The sequence below is a fragment of the Pteropus medius genome, unplaced genomic scaffold (assembly GCF_902729225.1).
Source record: "Pteropus medius unplaced genomic scaffold, Ma_sr-lr_union100, whole genome shotgun sequence".
NCBI lineage: Eukaryota > Metazoa > Chordata > Mammalia > Chiroptera > Pteropodidae > Pteropus > Pteropus medius.
This window is the reverse complement of record NW_024342645.1, coordinates 844098-868200: the sequence shown is the minus strand read 5'-3', so window position 1 is coordinate 868200 and position 24103 is coordinate 844098. Positions and strand designations below refer to the sequence as shown.

The following is a 24103-nucleotide window of genomic DNA, read 5'->3' as shown; positions in this document are numbered from 1 at the left end:
AATGCTAGGAAAGTAAAACATGTTATTTCCTGCTTTGCATAAGCTATTCCGGATTTTTTAAATCACCATACAACTAATCCAATAAAAAATAAATGTAAATTCTCAATAAAAAGGACTATTTAAATATCCGGACCTAACAAATATTTTCACTAAATCAGACCTGAAAGAGTTGTTTTACAAAAACAACATCTCTTTAATGAAAATGAAATGTTAACATCCACACTATGTAAAATTTTCTACATAAGTGCATATGCTAATACTGTTTTAACAATTAGTAACTCTATTCTATCTTTTTTTTAGTTAACTTTATTCTAATAATCTCTATTTAATGGATGTGAATTATAAGGATGCCACACAATACAAATTCAACACACCAGATAATATCTCCACTTTTAGACATGTATTTTATTCGATTTATCTTTAATGGTATTATCACACAGAACAAGATACAGATGCTTTAGATATTGTTATACACTAAATCAGCTTCTGTTTATCCTTGCTTATTTTCTCTTGTCTCAATAATTAGTATTTATGTATTCAAAAGTCTATTCTCGTGATACAGGTGGACCATAAAATTTCAAGTCAATTTGTGATCAAATTTGATTACCTAAAAATTCTCTTTAATAGAGAGAAATTTTCCTTTTTATACTATACTGAAGAGTCACAGTAAGTCTCATCTTTGTCTCTCCTGGATAAAATACTGCACTGAAGTAACCAAGTTTCTCTAGTCCTAACTTTTCTGCTAAATGCTGCTGAAATCTTTCCAGTCAGCTTACCAACAAATCAGCTTCGGTTTTTTTATATTTGTCTTCTTGTACTTGTAGCAAGTTATTTTCTTTATAGTTTCCTATTTACTTTCTGAAAGCACCTATAGAAGTGATAAAAAAAAATATTCTTTGAAGATAGTCTAAAATAATTCATATGTTAAATAGCTCAAGTGTAAGACAAAAATACAAGCACTTATTCAATGCCTAAACTCCATTAACTGTTTTCCACATTGTACTCTGAGATCCTTCACTTATTGCTGGTTACGACTTTTACTGTTTTAAAAATAATAGAAAAGATCAAGAATATACCACAGAGGGACTCTGAATCAAATAACTTGGTAGAAAATCTGGAAAGCACAGGTTTTCAGCAAGACACCAGACTGCATAATGCACTGAGCCTCGATATTAATATAACATTCTGCCAAAGGTTAATTCTTAAAGATAGGTAGGTGAGACTCCATGAATACCTTAAGATATGCTAAACTGTCAAAATCTACTATGTATAAAGAACTATGCTAAACTGTACAGCAAGATAATGTATGATATGACAGAAAAAAATATATATCACACTTCCTAGATTACAACAGAGTTCTTTCTGGAAAAATGTTTTGTGTCTTACTTCTTCCTGAAAATATCTTTCCTGATTTCTCCAATGTTGTCCTCTCTTGGTTCTCTTACTTGGTTTGTTCTTCCATTGCCTTTTCTCCCTATTCTCTTAATAGAGCTATTTCCCAAAAATTTGATCTCTGCTATTTTCCTTTTAGTCTCAAGGCTTCAAACACTACTTTGCAAACCATCCCCAAATCTTAGGCCTTAGTAGCTTTCCATCTGCCTACATTTCTCCATTCAAATGCTAGCCACTTCAAAGCCAGATGTTAAAAATTAAACCAATCTTCCTTCTCAAATCCGTTCTTTTTTCATGTTTCCTATTTCTCTATTTAATGACAACACCATCTTACTTTCAACAAGTTCAAAACCTTGGACTCATCTTGGCTTCTTCCATTTCCCGTATTCTTCATGCCTCACTTGTCAATTTGCTGACCATTATCAATCCTACCTTTGAATTACATTATTATTCTAATATACACTCCTTGCTACTATGTTCACCTACCTACCTCATAATTTAAACTTCAGTCTCTTTCTATGCACGTCCAACAATACCACATATAACTCCTTTTAAGGAAGCAAAAAAACAATTTCCACAGTGCCAATGGGACAAAATCCAAACTCAGCTTTGATTTTAAGACTTTCCATTGACATGGCTCTAACCTACCTTTCTAACTAATTTCTTAGTTCTTCACTAGTATATTTTAGCCAAATTGAATAGTTCACCTTTTCTTATATGTACTACTATATGTATTCACTTTTCCTACCTCTGATCCTCTGCTTGTTTCCCTAGTATGAAATAAGACCCAGCTTAAATGTCATTTCTTAAGAAGCCAGCTAGAAGTAATAAACCCCTAAAATACTCCCAGCATTTTCACTGCAGTTCTCTTAGTCACCTGAACCCATCTTGTACTATAGTTACTTGTGTGCACAAGAGCTGAATTCATTTCTGATGTGTATTTATGTCCCCTTGGGCATCTGGTACAATTTCTAACCTTTATTATACCTTCAGAAAACATTTGACTGCCTACAATTTACTAGGCACTAAAAATGGATACAATGAACAAAACAAAATTCCTGGTTTTATGACATTTAAATTCCCAGGGGAGAAGTATCAGCTGGTGAAATAAAAGTGCTTTGAAGAAAAACAAGGCAGCTTATGAGAAAGTCATATAGGATTGCCATTTTTGAGAAGATGGTCTTAGGAACTTCTCTGAGTGTTAATTTTTAAGCCAAGTCTGAAGTAAAGACAGGAAGTGAGTCTTGAGATGTTTGGGCCTTCTCAGCATCTTTGACTCTTCAAATAATTTTCCACTGAGAATCTACCAGGTATCTAGCACTATGCTAGCTAGACCAGAGATAAAATACAGATACCAAAAAAATAATGGACAGAAAGCTTTCTTAATTTGTGAAGTAAGCCACAAAAAAGGAAAGTTATTGACCATAGGCTATAATGGCACCAGGTATCTAAGAGCAGTTCAAAGTGCTGACTGAAATAGTTACTGAAAATCAATTTAAGACACTTTCCTAATCAGGGATGCATCCCTCCAAAAAGCCAGCTTACATTTCTTAAAACCAACAGAGATATGCACTATAAGCATCACATTTCTTAAGAGGAAATAAAGAATCTATAAAAGCCCATGAGTCAGAGCATTTTACAACTGATCCAAGCTGAAATTCTGTTCAATGACATTTTAAGGCCTTAGGCCTATGGCTCAGTGTCTACAGTATAGAGGGTAGAATTTAATCAGCAGAATCTGTCTAACCATGTGAACTTAGAATAAGACATGATGGATATATTTGGGCTTATTACAAAGTAATCAATACTTCTCAAAATTCTCTCAACAGTTACCTCAATTCATACAATATGTTCAAACAATTCTCCAAAGATCCACAAAAGAACAAAACTGTTCAATTTTTTGTAAATGCCCTCAAGAGAAAACTTTTCTTCATTTCTAGTAGTAGCAATACAGGTTTTTCTTTAACTCAGTATTTGAAGGAGGTTATTTTGACTACTTTTAACTCTAAACATCTATATCCAAGGAACTAAAATTTCTACTCTATAGCTTCCATATTCCTCTTCCCCTCTTACAACTTCCTCCTAATCAAATGCTAATTCTGTATGTAGTGTAAATTTTTTCTTTAAGTTCAAGTCCTGTCAGTTCTTTTCCCTCTATCTCAAGTTCTACTCTCAAAGTCAATGTACCTCAAGCCTAAAATAACGGTATACATTTTTCTGTATATAATTTCAGGTAATAAGGAACTAAGATTTATATATCACCAATACTTACAAATATTAAAAATTAAATAAGCATTTATAGCTCCTGTTTTAGCTTCAAAAGTAAAAAAAAAAAAATACAACTTGATAGGAATAACAATCACCATTTCTATAGATCAAGCATGAATGTGGATAAGTGGGCTTTATATGAATATGAGAAAAAGAAAACTCCTCAAATGATATTGACAAGTGAGCTTACTACTACATGAAATACTGGGGGAAAAAAAAAAAGAAAAAAAAAGCTATCTTGTAACTAACTCTTGGCCACAAAGTACTTTGCAGAGAAAGAGGAAATGGAAAAATAAAAATAGTATGGGGAAATACATTAACCCCTAATATTAAAAGGTATTTATTGTTTAATAAAAGTACTGAGAGTATAACCACACTTTTTTGTTTTAATGAAAATCCCTTAGAAGTACAATAACAGTTTCAAGAAGAAAAAGATGGTTGAGAAATGAATATTAAGGGACTGAGGTCTTCTAGAAAAAAAAGATAACCTGTAAAACAATTAGTCTAATGTATTTATAAAGATATTCTCACTTAGGGTTACATTTTTTTGAAACTCCATTTTGACATTCAGAGATAAATTCTGTAATTGACAAGCATGCTTTCTTTATTCCTTCTACAAAAAAGTACCTGACAACTAGAGATCTAAAATATATTTCCTGATTTCCCATTAACTTATTGTGTCCTTGGGCAGTTATTTAACCTCTCTGGGCTTAATGCTCTGTTGCCTCAGATGGAATATAAGGAAGCTGAAACCAATTACTCTTAAAATTCATCCCAAGTATAAAAATGAGTAAATTTATGCTATATCATTGATTTGAAACCTTAACTTTGGCAATTTCATAAGAGGGCTGAAGAAGAAAGACAAGAGAAAGCTAGTACTTGTCCTTATATGACCTAGGACTAGAAATTATACCCAAGAAATAATAATTTTTTAAGTATATTTTATTCCTGCCTGCCAAATATTTAAATGAATTTATATCTTATGAAATTTAAATGAACAATTCATTATATTAACCATATATGGGGCCTGAAAGATTAATCTAATCTGATAAACTAAAATACTGTTATTTACTCTGACACGAGAGATTGGCTAAGGCTAAATCCCAGAATATGTTAATTATTTTACTCAAAGAATTTTATAATTTCTGAATAAATAGCACAGAAACATCAAAAATCATCTCAGACATTTCAAAATATTCTCATGTGAAAATTACTCAAAGACCCAAAAAAGTTTGATTTTTAAAAAGAGAAGAAAGCAGAACTTTCTTTTTAAAAACAATAATTTTGTTAATTGTAGAATCTAAGTGATAGGTATATTCTTTCAACTTTTCTGTATGTTTGAAAAAATTCATAATAAAACATTGGGAGAAAAACCTCAATAATTTACATTGAAATCTATTTTTAAAGTATTTGTGAACCTAATAATGATCCTGTACTTCCAGTGGGAAATTGTCAAAATGATTAACATTTTTAAGACAATGATAAACAAGCTGATATCATTTTGGAGTTGTGAAATATTAACAAAACGAGGTCACAATATAACCCATTCTTTGCCATTCAGCCATGGTGTGGGCTGAAGAACTCATATAGACAATGACAAATTAATTATATTGTTGAATGGTGAAATTATCAATGCTTTTAAGTATTTCATTTAGTTGGTACCATTTCGGTGATAACTACACTGCTTTTCCTATTCAGTAGACTCCAAAAACCTTACATACAAACACTAGTGTCATCCAAAGAATGCTGAGTGAGAGAGAACATACTGAGATGACATTCATAACTCAATAGCAGCATCCTCTACTCACAGTAATCAGCTTTAAAAATAGATACAACGGAATTTGTTTCAACAAAAGCTTCACAGGAAGTCAATGAAGTACTGTTTAACTTTTATCTGCTTAAACTGCTTTAAAAAAGAGTAAAATGAACAGCATCACTTACAAAAGGAGCTCTAAGCTAATATATCTAAAAATACCAATAATCTTTTTTACTAAAAACATATTAAGTATAATTGATACTATACTCATTGTCCTGCTTTTGAGACTCCTAAGCTATATGGTAACAGATTACCATCACACAACATTAATAACCCAGAACATCCTCAGCTGTTTCACAGAATCTAAAGCTAAAGGAATGCTAATCTAATTCACCAAGTATAAGGAAAACCAGCAGCCAGCACTCCCCTCATGCTTTTATCAAATTAACTTTAAAAGTGACCCAGTCTCCTTACTCCCCCTATAGAAAAATCTTCAATGACTTCCCAATAAGCACCAAAAAATTCAAATTGCTCAGTTTATAAGTCAAAGCACTCACAGTATGATCCCGACTCACCTTTCTAAATATATACTGCTCAATATTTCCCAAAACATTCTATCTTTTCCCATTATATCCTTTCCAGGTCGCCCAGTAATAGTGTTACAAAAATATATGCCTCTCTCCATCTCTTAACAGTTAACATTAAGAGCTTACTATATATGTATCAGATACTTTGCAAAACTACATGTATATTTCATTTGACTCTGTTAATAATGCTGTGCAGTAGGAATTATCCTATTTTACAAATGAAAAACAAAGACTTAGGGACATTAAATAACTTGCCCAAGGTCATAAGAGCTAGTAAGTAGCAGAGCAGGTCTGTCTGATTCAAGAGCCCAGGATCATTTGTTATGACACAGTATTTCCTTTCCAGTAACTATGGTTACTGAAATCCTGCCTATACAAAGTTGATTTCAAATGCTATTTCCTTGGTGTGTGTGTTGGGGAAGACAGGTTTACCAGTCTTCATTTAGTATCTACACTCCAACACTGTACCCCTTCCCACTCCACCAACTGCATCTTGTTCATACTTTGCACAGGCTCCATCATGTTCTACTTTGTATCAGTTGTCTTACTCCCTAGTTGGATGACAACTCCTTAAGGGCAGGGGCAGGGAAGGTATTTTATACTCTTTAACCCCTGCAATCGTGAGCACATTGCCTTGCACTTAAGTCGTTCAATAAAATCTGTAGCTTGAATTGGAAAATGTAACTGATTTTTTTCAATAAACTTTTTATTTTGGAATTTTAGGTTTACAGAAAAGTTACAAAGATAGTACAGAGTGTTCCCATACACTCCTCATTCAGTTTTAGTTTCCCTTAATATTACCATTATATTAGTGTGATAACATCTGTCAAAACTAAGACACCAACATCAGTTAGTCCTGTTAACTAAACCTAGACTCTTATTAGGTTTCATCAGTTTTTTCTATTAATGTCCTTGTCTGCTCCAGGATCCAATCTAGGATTACATTTATTCGTCATATTTCCTTAGTCTCCTCTAGTCTGTGACAGTTTTTTAGTCTTTTCTTGTTTTCCATGACCTTAACGGTTTTGAGAAGTACTGGTCAGGTATTCTGTAGAACTTTCAATTTGTGTTTAGCTGATGTTTTTCTCATATTTTGACTGAGGTTGAGTTTACAGAAAGAATACCACAGCAGGGAAGTGCCCTTCTTATCATATCAGGGGGTACATAAGCCCAAATGACATCGCTGGTGATACTAACCTTGACCACTTGCTTAAGGCAGTGAGTGTTTGCCATGCTTCTCCACTGTATAGTTACTACCGACCAGAAAATATTTTCACAGATATATTCCTTCTTTCTTAACTCACTTAACCCTTTTCCCATTTGCTCAAGAATACTCGCCAGCGGCGCTTGCCACTGCAGCATTTACTCTGAGATAACTCGCAGATTACAGTCCTAACCTTACCCCCAAAGTTTGCCACGAAATATCTCACTTTTATCATTATTTTCACAATGCTCTAGTATATCAATAGTCTTTGGAAACAAATGACGTCATTCTATGTATAGCATTCCATTTTTAGCAGTGGTATTTCCATTTACAAAATACAGTAATTCGATTGCTGATGTCAAATCCTAGGAAACGTACCATTCCCCACATGATGCTAAATTAACATCATTCTCAAACAGTTGTTAGCCAAAGATTCATTTGATGAATCCAATTTATGCATACATTTCTGTTACATTAGAATTAGAGACAAACTCTATTTAGAAATACTCCCAGAACAGTTTTTAGATTTTAATTTCACACTGAAAATCAGTCAGATTTGCTTTAGCATCAAAGAGCATGTTTATGTAAAATGAATGCTGGCAGTGAGCTGCACTTTTTTTTTCTAAACAGGAAATGGGTTAAAACTGATCACTTATACTAGAGTTGATATTTTTAAACGATTAATGTGATACATTTTTATTAAAGCACAAACTATCAAGGCATGATATTTATAAGTTAATACCTTTGGTTTTTAGTATGGTTGAAAAAAACAAATAGTTTTAAAATCACGGTGAAAAGCTACATTAACTTATGGTGGTATAACATCATTTCTTAAAGAGTTCAAGAATATAATCAGATTTCTCTATATTTCAAAATAACCTTTGAATTTACTCAACCCAAAATCTGAAAGACCACTATGTAAATTACATACACTGAAGCATTTCTCCACAGCTAAAAATATATTAACCCTGATAACTGGTTACTAGTTCTCTTTACTAATTCCATAAGAATTTTACGGTATATCGGTAACGTAATGCAGAAACCTCCAAAACTTCTCATATCCTCCCTACAATAACAAAAAAACACCACCTTTCAGAAGGCTCATCTCATGAACTTAAAAAATAAATTTAAAAGTATATAGACAAAACAATTTATACTGAATAGGAAACAACTGTAATGGAATCTAATTAAATATGTAGAAAGTCGATCTAGTTATCATTAATATTTAATTCTTGAGTATATGACACACCAGACATCCATTTCCGCTTAAACACAGGGTTTCTCTGAACAAATATAGAGTACCTACTAAATTCTGCTGCTCTCAAAACTTGGGAAAGAACATGGAATTTTCTTTATCTATCTGAATCTAAAACTGTTTGGAGGGATCAAAAGCAGAGAAGACTTCATCACTGCCATTTTCCTAATGTATTTCCATTAAAAATAATCCTCTTCAAGTTCTAATTCTGTGTATGAAACTCTGGTATTAGTATTTTAGTTAGTTAGTAGTACTTAGTATTTAGTAGTATTTTACTAAATTTAACATACATTTAAGAAACTTTAAACAAAGACAATGTCAGATAACGTAGTAAAGAAAGTCTTCCTGGACCTGTCTAGCCAGTTGGTTATCAAAGCAGACTCACATACTTGGGTAGAATTTGGCAAACTAAACAAAAACAAAGTGTCACAAGAACATGAGTGAAAGAACCACTAACTAAAACTAGTATAATTTAGGAGCCATCTTGGACTTTAAGGAAAAACAGAATTTCAATAGACAGTATGGGAAGGAAAGGGATTCTAGGCCAAGGGAATGACTAAAGCAAAAGCTCAGCAGAAGAGTGCAAGGAGGGACTGGCAAATAGACTGGTGTGTCTAGAATGTAGAATCATAGTAGCATATGACAAAACTGAAAAACATCAGCGGGACTCAAAATGTAGAGATACACTCTCAGTGTGAGAGAGATTACAAATGCAGTGGGAAGTCATTAGGGTTTAGAAATGGGAATGATATCCAATCTGTTTTAAGGCCATAAATGACAGCAGTATGCAAGATGAATTACAGGGGAAATGACAAAGCAGAGAAATCAATTAGGATAGTACTGCAGTCGGAAGGTAATGGGAGCTTGAACATGGGTAGTAAAATAAGACAAATGAGAGATACTACAGAAGTAAAATCAAGATGAGATAGATGACTGAGTAGAAGACAAGAGATGATGAACATGAAACTCTGAGCCCTGCACAAAAGGTTCATGTCAAGGGAATTTAGCTCCCTGTTAACACAAAAGACGATGGAAGACTTTCTTCCTAAGTGGCTTTCTAATCACGCTCTTTGCAGTTAGGGCAACAGAAGAGGAAGGATCACGATTATCTATGTGGTTCAACTTTATAGAGAAAATAAAATATTCAACTAATTATTTTAAATGTAAATAATCTGAGAAAAAATGCCATAAGAATTAGAATGAAACAAATTAAGAAATATTAACTCTGAACACTTCAACCTGGATTTCAACCACCTAGATACATTTTATTAGGCACTAAGACAGATGGGTGTTTTGCACATAAAAGGAAGAGAGGGAGGTTTAAACAAAGAGAGGGAAAAAAATGCTAACGAATGTTTTTTATTCCATTCGTTTAACAAATTTAATACACTGAATTTAAGCTTTCTGAAGAAAACATACATTGCAAGTTCAATATACAATAAGTAAAATTTTTTTAAAATAGGTTGCCAGGATTAAAGTTCACAATGCTTCCAACATTTTCATACTACTAGGTATCTCTAGTAAGCATTTGCTACATTGTATACTATGGCCTGGCAAAAAGACATTCTTGTAGCCCAGCTTTCCAGCTTCTGCTTGAAGATTTGTAATTTAAATGTAGTTTTAGACTTCACAAGTATTAAGGTTTTAAAGCATGTCTTTGGTTGGCACAATTAAAGCAACGTGATGAGAAAAAGCTTTTGTGCATTCTACTTACTTGACATGCACTGCCTACCTCTCCATAATGCTCTGCTCTGGTTTTATAAAAGTTAACATTTGATTCTTTGAGGGGAGGAGGGTATCTTCACTGTCCCTCTCTCTAGGTGCATAACCAAGCCAATGTCCTATTAGAAATATTTTGAGTGAAATTCTCTTGTTATATGAATACATAATTCTGTGGTAAACTACACTACTGAATATTTTTGAGTTCAAAAGACATGCCTCTTAAAATATGTTTTAACTTCTCTAAGTTTATATAGTTTACTATTTCATATGGTACTTAAAGTATGGCCTCCAGGGATCATTTCTGTAATACTGAATGAAATATATAGTCACTATTCCTTTATATTTAAACAAAGAAAACCAAAGTAAATTGGTAATAAACATTTGGGAGATGAGCTTTAAAAAATAAAAAAGGTTCTGGCACTTACTAGCTACATGTTTCTAAATCTATAAAGTAAGAAGAAAAAAAAAAGTCCTTACAAAAAAATCAAAGGCCAAGTTAATTTTGCTCAACAATAAATACATAGCACCTGGCAAATAGATAAGTGTTCAATTAATCTATGTGACAAGGTAGAGAGTGAGTGAGGAAGATTAGACTAAGTTTTGAAATTTTCAGGTATTCAGCAAGCATCTGATAAACATTAAATGTATCTGAATTTGGGGAAATCCCAAATTAAATTTTAGACTGAGACTCTTTTCAGCCAAGATGAAAATACAAAGACTGGGTCCTGGTCAAGATGGCAGAATAGGTAAACATTATGCTTGCCTCCTCTCAGGACCATATCAAAATTACAACTAGACTACAGAACAGCCATCATTGAAAATCACCTAAAGTCTAGCTGAACAGAAGTCCTACAACTAAGGACATACAGAAGAAGCCACCTTAAGACTGACAGGAGGAGTGGAGACATAGAACAGGCTGGTCCCATACCCACGTGTGACAGTTAAAATATCAAGATGGATATCTCAGTTGTGGAGATTTCCCCAGAGGAGTGAGGGTTCCCAGCCACACTCCAGGCTCCCCAGCCTGGAGCACCAGTGCCAAGAAGAGAAGTATCCACAACTTTTGGCTGTGAAAACCAGCGCACACTGGAACAAAGTAAGTCAGAAGGTTGTGGGAGTCCCAGGTGTTCCCCTTAAATGATCCTCACATAGACTTAGTTGCTGACGGACTAACTTGCTTTGAGCTCCAGTGCAGGGGGAGCAGCTCGAAAGGCACCAGGAACATATGGGGAGAAACGAAATTGTTTGGCTTCAGGGGCAACTTTCTCCCAGACAGAAGTGCTGGCAGAATCTATTGGCCCTTTGTTGAGCTCTCCCTGCAACCTAGCGTACAGGTGCAGACTGATTCCAATTCTGAGTCTCTATCAACCTGGCTAACACCGGTTGCCCCCGGCTCTGATGATTCCCTGAGACCCTGCCCCACCCAATCTGCTGACCCACCCAAGCCGCTTCCATACAAAAAGCTTTTCCATACAAATGGTCTGTCTTGGTTCATGATGCAGATTGTACTAAAATCTCTAAAACGTTCACAAAACCCAAACAGCATCTGGCTTTGGCATACCCTCTATCTCTTACTGAACAGCCCCAAGCCCACCCAGCAGCAGCTGGTCTCGGTTTGGGGCTTGGCCTCTTACAGCACCTCCAAGATGGCTAGTGGTGGTGGCCAAGTGAAAATTGTTTGGTGGCTTATGCCAGACAGCCTAAGGCAGGGCACAAGCTACAGCTGAACTTGGCCTATGGCAAGCCCACCCCAAGAGGCCCTCGCAACAGCACATCTCGGGGTCTGGAAACACTACTCAGGGCCAAATCTGAGGATGACCCACTTAAGGACAGACTAGACAGGCACTACAGAGACTTGCTAAAGCTAATCCTGCTCTGTGGGGTCTGCCCGTGCACAAAAGCTCCTCCACTGTAGTCATGGCCAGTCCTCACAACCAATTAGTCTAAGGGTATTGATCCCACTGATGAGCCAACAGCAATCAAGTTTCAACTATAATAGGAGGGCACATACAACCCATACAAAGGACATACCTGGAGCACCCAGCTCAGGTGATCAGAGAGACTGCTCCACCGGGCTCCACAGGACACCTACTACATAAGGCCACTCTACTAACACTGGGAGACATAGCAACCGTATGTAATACATAGAAACAAATGCAGGGAGGCAGCAAAAATGAGGAGATAAAGAAACACGTCCCAAATGAAAGAAGAGAACAAAGCTCCAGAAAAAAAACAATGGAGATAAGCAATCTACCAGATGCAGAGCTCGAAACACTTATAAGGATGGTCAATGAACTCAGGGAAAGAGTAGATGAACTCAGTGAGAACTTCAACGAAGAGACAGAAAACACAAAACTGGAGTAGGAAACATAAAAAAGAACCAGTCAGAAATGAAGAATACAATAACCAAAATGAAGCATATCTTAGAGGGAATCAACAGTAGATTAGATGAAACAGAGAATCCAATCAGCAATTTAGAAGGTAAGGTAGCAGAAAACACCCAAACAGAACAGCAACAAGAAAAAAAAAGAATCCTTAAAAAATTAGGATAGTTTAAGGGGACTCTGGGACAACATCAAGTGTACCAAAATGCACACAACAGGGGTACCAGAAGAAGAGAGAGAGGAATTGAAAACCTATTTGGGGAAATAATGACGGAAAACTTCCCTAACCTGGCAGAGGAAATAGATGAACAAGCCCAGGAAGTGCAGAGTCTCAAACAAGATGAATCCAAAGAGGCCACACCAAGAAACATCATAATTAAAATGCCAAAGGTTAAAGACAAAGAGAGAGTCTTAAAAGTAGTAAGAGAAAAGCTGTTAGTTACCTACAAGGGAGCTCTCATAAGACTGTCAGCTGATTTCTCAACAGAAACTTTGCAGGCCAGAAGGAATTGGCATGAAATATCCAAAGTGCTAAAAAGCAAGGACATATGACCAAGATTACTCTACCCAGTAGAGCTATCCTTTAGAATCGAAGGACAGGTAGGGAGCTTCTCAGACAAGAAAAAGCAAAAGGAGTTCATCACTACCAAACCAGTATTACAAGATATGTTAAAGAGAGTTCTTTAAGAAGAAAAAAGACCGAAAATATGAATAATAAAATGGCAATAACTACACATCTATCAATAATTATTTTAATGTAAAGGAATTAAATGCTCCAATCAAAAGACATAGGATGGCTGAATGGATAAGATAACAAGACCCTTCCTTACATATGCTGCCTACAAGAGAATCCTTTCAGATCAAGACACACACAGACTGAAAGTAAGAGATGGAAAAAGATATTTCGTGAATGGAAACAAACAAAAAAGCTGGGGTAGCAAACTTATATCCGACAATATAGACTTTAAAACAAAGGCTATAACAAGAGACAAGGACCCAGTAATCCCACTTCTGGGCATTTATCCAAAGAAACCGAAAACAGTGCTTCAAAGGGACATGCAAATTCATGTTCATTGCAGCATTATTTACAATAACCAAGATATGGACGCAACTTAAGCGTCCATCGATAAATGCAATGGATAAGATGAAGTGGTACATACGTTCAATGGAATATGACTCAGCCATATAAAAGAATGAAATCTGAGACAACATGGATGGACCTAGAGGGTATTATGCTGAGTGAAGTAAGACAGAGAAAGACAAATGCCATATGATTTCAGTTACATATGGAATCGAAAGAACGAACTAACAAACAAAACAGAAACAAACTCACAGATACAGAGAATATTTTGATGGTTGCCAGATGGGAGGGAGGTCGGGGTGGGTAGGGTTGTAAAAAAGGGGAAGAGATTAAGAGGTACAAATTGGTAGTTACAAAATAGTCATGGGTATGTAGTGAGTGTACAGCGTAAGCAATATAGTCAACAATGTTGTAATAAATATGTACAGTGTCCGATGGGTACTAGATTTATCAGAATGATTACTTTGTAAGTTATGTATTTAATCATTGTATTATATACTTGAAACTCATATAATATCTTGTGCCAACTGTAACTGAAAAACAAAAAAAATATTTTTTTAAAAAAAGAAAATATATATTTTGAATGGGATGCTATTTTCATAATTCTTCCCCAGTGGGGAAGGGAGGAGAAAATCCAGAGAATGAATTTATCCTCCCATCTGAAAGAACTAAAAAATTGGACAAAACATATGAAATAACACGTTTCCAGACATTGGACATTAGGCAGCAGAGGACCTTGATCTCTCAGAGAGGGGAAACAAATGAGGTGAACCTTATGACTGGCTGAACTTACTGCCTGAAAAGCTTCCAGGGCTCAACACTGGGAGGGAGAACCCAGGCAAATCCGACAGTCTCTCTGAGTTGAGGGAGAATTGCATCTGGGGAAGCCATGGAAGTTGGAGTTCTCCATGCAGAACACAAGACAGAAGAGAGCTAGACAGAGAGCAAGTTCTGGAGATCTACAAAGGGGGCCTTCTAAGTCTTCAGCTGAGCACACATCAGCACAGGAAAATACCTGAGGCTGGGGAAAGAACCACCTGAAAAGGAGCAGAGTTCTTTTCATTCCCCAGTTCTCAAACAGAGGACAGGAGCAGAAAGAACATTCCCCAGCTCTCACACAGAGAGGAGGGGAAAAAAATCTTGTAATTCAGAGAGCATGGAGTGGGAGGAGAATTAGCCCTAGATTAAAAGCTCTTCTAGTTTAGCCTAACAAACTTTAAAAGGATCAAACTATTCCAAGTAACTCAGTAGTGTCCCAGAACGAAGCTCAAGAATATTTATAAGAATACGAAATCCAGCATGTAACAAGGTAAAATTAACAATGTCTGGCATCCAATCAAAAATTACTAAGCATGCAATGAAGTTAGAAAATATGACTCTTAGTGAGAATGAAAAAAAAAATCAATAGAATTAAATCCATAAGCAACACAAATGACAGCATTAACAGACAAGGATATCAAAATACTTATTATAATTATATTCCACATGTACAAAAAAGTAGAGAAAGATTTGCATGTGGTAAGTACATGGAAGACATTAAAAAGATCCAAATCTAACTTTTGGAAATGAAAACTAAAATAGAAAAGATGTGCAACAGATTAAATAAATACTGCAGAAGAAAAGATCAATTAACTTGAAAACAGAGCGATACCAACTACCCAAAATAAAACAATGGGAAAAATGAAGAGAGCATCTGTGGCCTATGAAACAACTTCAAGTGGCCAAATATACATACAAATGGAGTCCTCTAAAGTAAAGCAGAAAAAAGGGAATGAAAAAAATTTTTTGAATACAAATTTTCAAATTTGGTGGAAACTATAAATTTTAGACTAAAAGAATACAGAGAACAAATCAGCGTCCTCTCATACCTCTTTCCCATGTCCAAAGAAGACACTTCTAATCTACCCTAGAAACTTTTCCCACTAAACCCCTCAACAGAGGAATCTAAGCAGCTACAAACTATCCATAGGACACTTATTAATATCTATTTACCAGCCTTGATATTCTGTTCCTTTGAAATGTATACCGGTTCAACCACAAAAGATAGGATTAGCTTGCCTTGCTCCAGAATTATAAAGCCATATTAGAATGGTATAACATCATGAAAAGCTTACTCTTTAAGAGACTAGAAGGAACGACACCAAAATGACAGTAGCGTCAATCACTCACTACTTTCTTAATTCCCTATCATATGACTATAGCATTTTTAAAATGTATATATTTATACAACGGTTCTCAAAGTGTGCTACACTGTCACTGGAAGTCTGTGAGACCCTTTCAGGGAGTCTGTAATGTTAAAATTATTTCCATAGTAATACGAAAACACGATTTGTCTTTTCCACTGTACTGATATTTACACTGACCGCACAAAGCAATGGTGGGAGCCCGCTGGTGCTTCAACATTAATCAAAATAGTAGCACTAAACTGTATGTGTAGTCACTGTATTCTTCACCACAACTTGCAGTAAAAGTAAAAGGCTAGTTGCACATAAGAATGTCCTTGATGAAGCATGAAAGATTACTAATTTTATTAAATCTCAACTGTTTAGGACTTTTTAAATATTCTATGTGACAAAATGAGAAGTATACAAAAAGCACTTCTGTTGTAATGATGGTTGTCCTCTGAGCTCTTCTGCAATGGTTAGTTAAGTGGTCCTTTCTTCGCAGAACATTTTTTGTAAACTATTTTAACTATTTTTAAGTGTACAAATCAGTAGCATTAAGTACATTTACAATGTTGTTTAACTACCACCCCTACTGATTTCTAGAATTTTTTCATCATCCCAACGGAATCAGCAGTAACTACCTATTCTCCCTCTACCCAGTCCCCAGTAATCTCTACTGTAATTTCTGTGTCTACAGCTGTCCTTTTCTATCTGGCTTTTTTCACTTAGCATAATGTTTTTAAGGGTCATCTATGTGGTAGCATGTATCAGAATTTCTTTTCTTTTCATAGCTGGATAATATTCTATTGTATGTATAGACCACATTTTGTTTATTCATTCATCTGCTGAAGGACACTTGGGTTGTTTCTACCTTTTGGCTATTATGAATGCTATGAACATATGTGTACAAATATCTGTTCAAGTCTCTGCTTTCAATTCTTTTGGGTAAATACCTAAGAAGAATGGCTGGGTCATATGGTAATTTTATTTCAACTTTTTGAGGAACCGCCAAACTGTTTTACACAGTGATTGCACCACTTTACATCACTTTACACAATACACATGGGTTTCAATGTCTTCATATCTTTGTCAACACTTGTTAGTTACCCTTTTTTGATAATAGCCATCCCAATGGGTATAAAGTGGTTAACTAGTGGTTTTGAATTGCATTTCTCTAATGACTGATACTGATTATCTTCTCATGTGATTACTGGCCAATTGTGTATTTTCTTTGAAGAAATGTCTATTCATATTTTTTGCTCATTTTTTCAACAGGTTTTTTGTTGTTGTTGAGTTTAGTAGTTCTTTACTATTCTGGATGTTAATTCCGTATCAAATATTTGATTTGCAAATATTTCCTCCCAATTTGTAGGCTGTGTGTTCATTCTCATTAGTGTCCTTTGATGCATAAAGTTTTAAATTTTGATGGAGTCCAAATGATCTATTGTTTCTTTTATTGTCTATGCTTTGGTGTCATACTCAAAAAATCATTGCTCAATCCAAGGTTATAAAGATTTCACCTGTTTTCTCCTAAGAGTTTTATATTTTTAGCTCTTAAATTTAGGTCTTTAATCATGTTGAGTTAATTTTTATATATGCTATATGGTAAGGGTTCAACTTCATTCTTTTGCATATAGATATCTAGTTTCCCCAGCACCATTTGTTGAAAAGACTGTCTTTTCCCCCTTTGAATGGTCTTGGCATCCTTGTTGAAAATCAACTGACCATATGTGTAAGGGTTTATTTCTGGGCTCTCTATTCTATTCCATTGAATAGTCTGTATGTCCGTCCTTATGCCAGTACCACACCATCTTGATTCCTGTGGCTTTGTAGTAAAGCTTTGAAATCAAGAAGTGTGAGTCCTCAAACTTCCTTATTTTTCAAGATTGTTTTGGCTATTCCATGTTCCTCAAGATTCTTTATGAGTTTTAGGATCAGCTTGTCAATTTCTGCAAAAGGGCAGCTGGAATACTGATAGGAATTGCATTGGACCTGCAGATCAATTTGGGGAATGCTGCCATTTAAACAATACTAAGGCTTTCAATCTATGAACATGAGGTGTCTTTCCATTTATTTAGGTCTTCTTTAACTCCTTTCAGCAACATTTTGTAGTTTTCAGTGTACGAATCTTGCCTCGGTTAAATTTATTCCTATTTTATTCTTTCTGATGCTATTATAAATGCAATTGTTTTCTTAATTTCATTTTTGGATAGTTTGTTGCTGCTGTATAGAATACAATTGATTTTTTATGTTGATCTTGTATCTAGCAACTCTGCAGAACTCATTTACTGGTTGGTTCTATTAGTTTTTTAGTGGATTCCTTAGGATTTTTTTTACAAACAATATCATGTGCAAATAGTTTTACTTCCTCTTTTCCTTTGTGGATGCCTTTTATTTCTTTTTCCTGCCTAACTGCTCTAGCTAGAACCTCATATGTTGAATAAAACCTATGTTGAATAGAAGTCGTGAGAGCAGACATTCTTGCCTTGTTCCTGGTATTAGGAAGAAAGCTCTCAGTCTTTCACCATTGAGTAAGATTTTTATATGGCATGAAACACCATTTTTACTTAAAAGAATGACTAATTGACAAAGTATGGTTACTCAGACTTGGGTATTTGGCAGACAGTTTCTCCAACATAAATAAAGTGACCTGTCACTTTAAGGAAAACAACTGATAGTTTTTTGTTGCTGGGATAAGACTCTCAAGCTTTAAAGCAAAAATTAGAATTTTGGAAAATTTACATCCACCACCATGAGCTCTCCCAATAAAACTTTTCCAGTGAGATTTAATTAATGAATGTATAATGATATGTCAATACTTGGAAAATCTACGTAATCTAATGAACCAATATTTTTCAAGTGACCAATGCCTGCTGTTACAAAATCATGCATGGGTAAAAGATTAATTCCAAGTGCAAGACAGATCATGGATTTTAATGTAACAAAGTACAAAATGTTCACTGAGGTGATTTTAAAAGACTTGTAAAAATGTAAAAATTTAAAAACATTTTCCATAAAAATGTTTTCATGTTAACATGTAATGGGCTTACTATTGTTTTTCAATGTTGTTTAAATGTTATTTTAACTATTTAAATATTTTTAAATTTCTTGGTTTTAATATTGAATATGGTAAATATTGATAGATATAACAAAAGTTCTTTGATATCTTCAGTGATTTTGAGAATGTAAACAGGTCTTGAAACCAAAAAGTTAAAAAAAAACCTATATTAATAAACAAAAATTTTAGATGACCAGGTACTTTAGGCACTAATACATAGCATACCCTTAGATTTTCTAATTAAAGATTTTACTTTTCTTAGAATGTTTAGATGTGTTAACATTTAAACCTTAGTAACTTATGGTTGTCTGGACTGTTGTACATGTGGTGTTAAGAACTAAATGTGACTGTTCACTTTCATTAAACTTCTCCCTGTCCATTTCGACTAAGCTATCTAGCTTCTCAAGATGGAGGACTTAGTACTGTATCTGACTTGGATCAACCAAATTGACCAATTATGTTGCTGCAATAAATGGAAAGTTTTTCAGATTGGCCTTGTGAATCCATGCTATCACCTAAGAAGTATCACAGTTTTTTCTTCTTTTAAAAATAATTTGACTGATTACATATTCGTTGTAGAAAATTTAGAAAATGTAAACAGAAAAAAAAAATTAAAACTACTTCTAATTTCAATACCTAGAAACAACTACTATCAACATTTTGGTATCATTTCTTCTGGGGTTTTTTTACTATATTTTTAAATACTTTTTACAGAAATGAGATCTTATTAGTTATATATACAATTCTGTAGACTTCTTTTTCTTTTATAGAAATATCATAGTCACCAAATTGTACTTTACATCCCCAGGAGTTATCTTATAACTGCAAGTCTGTACCTTTTGACCACCTTCACCTATTTCTTTAATACATTGTTTGCCTACTATTAACCTTAATCAACAAAAATTTTTAATGTCTACATAGTGCACCATAGCTTCTGTTATTTATATAATTCATCTTCTGATACTGAACATTTAGGTTGTTTCTAGTTTTTCTCTATTACATAAAGCATCTTAATGAACAGCTCTCTGTAGCTATACTTTAACCCAAATTCCTTCTCACTTCCTTTCGATAAATTCCTAAATGTGGAAATACTGAGCAAAATTCTAAATCTTTCTAAATATGCCCGCCCCTCCCCACCACACACACAAAAAGTCTAAACCAATTTCATTCCTATCACAGTAAGGTATGTGAGTAGTCATTTTCCTGACACTGAGTATCAGTAGGTTTTCTGGGGTTTTTTTGTCTGTTTGTTTTGTTTTTTGCCAATTTTGCGGGCCAAAACAAAATTATTTTAAGACTAGTAAACCGGATTGTTCTTTTAATGTTCATATTTGGTATTTTTTATTTCTTATTTTGTAGATTATTCATTTCATTTTCCATTGGGGGGGGTGTTTGTTTTTTAATTTTCTTTGTTGGGTATTTCAATTTATTCTTTCTTTTCTTTCTCCCACAGTGGTGCCACCTGTTGAATCTCCATTCCTGACTATTCTGTCCACTCTCATGGCTTTAAATACTTTTCTGAATACCACTAAATTTTTACCTCTACTTCAGACCTCTCCCTCTGAACGCTAAACTCAAATATAGCCAATTGCCTTCTTGACATGTTGCCTTAGATAGCTCATAAAACTCTTTCAAACATGTCCAAAACAGAACTCGATTCCCTTCACTCTCAATTTAGTTCTATCCACATCCATACTCTGAATTCCCCGATTTTAGTAAAGGCTGTTGCCACTGGCAGAGTTAAAGACCAGAAACCTACAAGTCATCCTTGATTCTTCCCTGTCATCCTTTTCCATCTTCCTCTTATCCAACCTACCAGTAATTCTTATTGATTCTAATTCCAGTCTGTCTCCTATCTGTCCAATTTCCTTCCTGTCAACTTTCTCTTCCCTAGTCTAAGTTATCTCATCTCTAGGATATGGCCTACAGCAAAAACCTTGTAACCTATCCCTCTACTTCCATCACTGCTACTGCTATAAGCTTAATCCATTTCCTACACAGCAGCCAATACTGTCATTGTGTAAAAAAAAAAAAAAGCCAGAGCATGTCTTTCCCCTGTCTAATATCTTTCTATGAAATCTCACTGTACCACCTATCCAGTTGTTCAAACCAGAAACCTACCCAATTCATTAACAGGTCATATGTCCCTAAATTTAAAATGCATCAAGTACTGTTCACTTTTTTCCATCTCTATTACCACCACTTTGGTTCAAGCCATTATCATTGCTCTCCTGGACAAAACAGACACAGGAGCATGGTGCTGCCCTTTTCCCAACTGTGAGAAGAGCATTCCTAATCTAAGTGGGAATCTTTTCCCATCAAACCCAAACTTCTCAACACAAAGATATAAGCTACTATTATCTACTAATGGGATTTGACACACTTATTGACACCTATTTTTGGGGTGCTAGGGAAAGACTACAGCAGCACAAACACTTCTGTCTTGTTTGAGAAACACTGCTATTCCATTGGAGGATAATTTGAAAACCAACAGAAAAAAACTGGTTTAGAGGTTATGTTTTGGAAACTAATGCAAAAAGAGAGATTATAAGGTTATAAGCTTCATGAGAGAAAAGACTATGTTTGTCCTATTTACTGCTCTATCACTGCTCCTAGGGCAGTGTCTACCCCAGAGAAAATACCTAATACTAGTTTTTACTTTAATAAGTGGTTATCACAGGAGCTTTTAGTTATTTCTGAATGATTCCTAGCTGAATACAACAAAACCAATCTTGATCATTTCCACTTAAAATTACCTCTAAAAAGGTAATATAGTTAGAAAAGTTTTATCTTACTTCTGAAATGGATACAATAATAAAATAGTAACATTTGCAAATTAACTGCACTGTATACAATCCCATTCAGCTTCTGCTGTAACACCCTGTGCATCAACAAAAACAGGTGCAAAAACTACAATTCAAGATCAAAGATAAGAAAGCAGATTATAGTTTTTGCTTAATTCATTTTTTATAAAGACTAAGAAAAATTAGGGCTAATTATCTTTAGAGAAATTAATTCATCTAATATCCTCTCTAAAAGAGAGGAAGCAACTATATTATGTACTGATAGATACACTTATATATACTCTTCTAGAGATTATTTAAGGGATTAACTCCTCAATCTCCAGCAAATTCCCTCATGGAACAAATTCCCTCATGCACATGGCTCTGGGGAAACAGATACGTTCTCTAAGCCACAACAGGTTCATCTAGAGGTGACACTTGATACATGCTGGACTAATCACAGCACTTAGTTTTTCTTCCCAGAATTGATTGCTCCAGGGATAATTATTTGATCTATACCAAGCCACAGTTAAAACTGACTATGTGTCAGACATTCTGTTATACTGGAAACCCATAAGATTTAAATCTTGGGTGTAGCAGAGGATAGATTTTCCTGCAATTTAAACATTAATCTGCATTGAGAGAATGCAGATAGCAGATAGAGTCTTGGCAGCATTTTCAACCCTGGTTTCAGTTATTCTTGAGGCTTACTTATATTCTTGCCCTTGTTCCAATTTAAGATAGTCACTTTTACTAGAATTTTACAAGTCTACAAATTTCTTTCTTCCAAGAAGAAAAATCAGGAACCAAGCACAAAAGTCCTATGAGACCTTTCATGATAAAAAGAAAAAAATCGAACAAACAAGAAATAAACGGAAACATTCTCAACCTCGTGAAGGATGTCCATGAAAATGTCGCAACTGGCACTCTGCAACTGCCACTGGGCAGATCCAACTCACTCGTTCGTGTGCCTCACTCAGCTTCCTCTGCAACCAAGTATGACAAACCAACGTGGCTGAGATTGAGAAATTTGATAAGTTGAAACTGAAGACAGAAACGCAAGAGAAAAATCCACTGACTTCAAAAGAAACGACTGAAGTAGAGAAGAAAGTAGGCGAATCGTAATGAGGCACGTACCGCCAACATGCACTTTATATTCCACAAGCATTACCATCTTATTTTACTTCTTTTAGCTGTTTAACTTTGTAAGATACAAAGAGTCTACTGCCATGCCACCCTGAACATGCCCGATCTCGCCTGATCTCAGAAGCTAAGCAGGGTCAGGCCTGGTTAGTACTTGGATGGGAGACCACCTAGGAAGACCGGGTACCGCAGACAAGAAAAAAAAAAGATGCAAAGAGGTTGGATCAAGTTTAAATGACTGTGCTGCCCTTTTTCACATCAAAGAACTACTGACAATGAAGGCTACCCCTGTCTCTCCCATCTGCCTGTGTGGCTAGTGGGAAAGGAAAAAAACATGCATGTTGGTGGAGGCAGAATCTGAGTGGCGGCTGTGAAATCTAAAGTAAAATCCAAGCTAGTCCAAGGTGTCCTGCAGGCTGTAAACTGTAGTTAAATCAGAGTACCATTTTGTTGTTGTTCAAATGGTTTTAATTACTGAAATGCACAATTTTTAATATGCAAATAAAGTTTTAAAACCTAGGGGGAAAAAAACAGATTTCACAACTAACATCATACTCAATGGTATGGAAAGATTGAAAGCTTTCCTCCTAATACCAGGAACAAGGCAAGAATGTCTGCTCCCACCACTTCTATCCAACATAAGGTCCTATTCAACATGAGGTTCAAGCTAGAGCAGTTAGGCAGGAAAAGAAGTAAAAGGCATCCACAAAGGAAAGGAAGAAGTAAAACTATCACTATTTGCACATGACATGATCTTGTTTGTAAAAAATTCTAAGGAATCCACTAAAAAACTAACAGAACCAACCAGTAAATGAGTTCTGCAGAGTTGATGGATACAAGATCGACATACGAAAATCAATGTATTCTATACAGCAGCAACAAACTATCCAAAAATGAAATTAAGAAAACAATTGTATTTATAATAGCATCAGAAAGAACAAAATAGGAATAAATTTAACCAAGGCAAAAGACCTGTACACTGAAAACTACAAAATGCTGCTGAAAGAAGTTAAAGAAGACCTAAATAAATGGAAAGACATCCCATGTTCATAGATTGAAAGCCTTGGTATTGTTTAGATGGCAATACTCCCCAAATTGATCTACAGGTCCAACGCAAGTCCTATCACTATATACCATATAGGGCATAAAAAGTTAACTTAAAATGATCATAGGCATAATCTTGACTTTGAATTAGGCAATGGTTTCTTAGGTATGATATCAAAAGCACAAGTAACCAAAGAAAGAATATTGGACCTCATCAACATTAAAAACTTTTGTACTTTAAATGATACTATCAAGAAAGTG

General features: G+C 34.9%; 1 protein-coding gene and 1 pseudogene across 5 annotated transcripts in view; one reads left to right on the top strand and one right to left on the bottom strand.

Moving 5' to 3' along the window:
- CBL (Cbl proto-oncogene) overlaps positions 1-24103 on the bottom strand; it is a 94673-nt gene that overhangs the window by 49910 nt on the left and 20660 nt on the right. The gene's annotated exons all lie outside the window — the stretch shown is intronic.
- On the top strand, positions 22875-22993 carry LOC120605727 (uncharacterized; annotated as a pseudogene).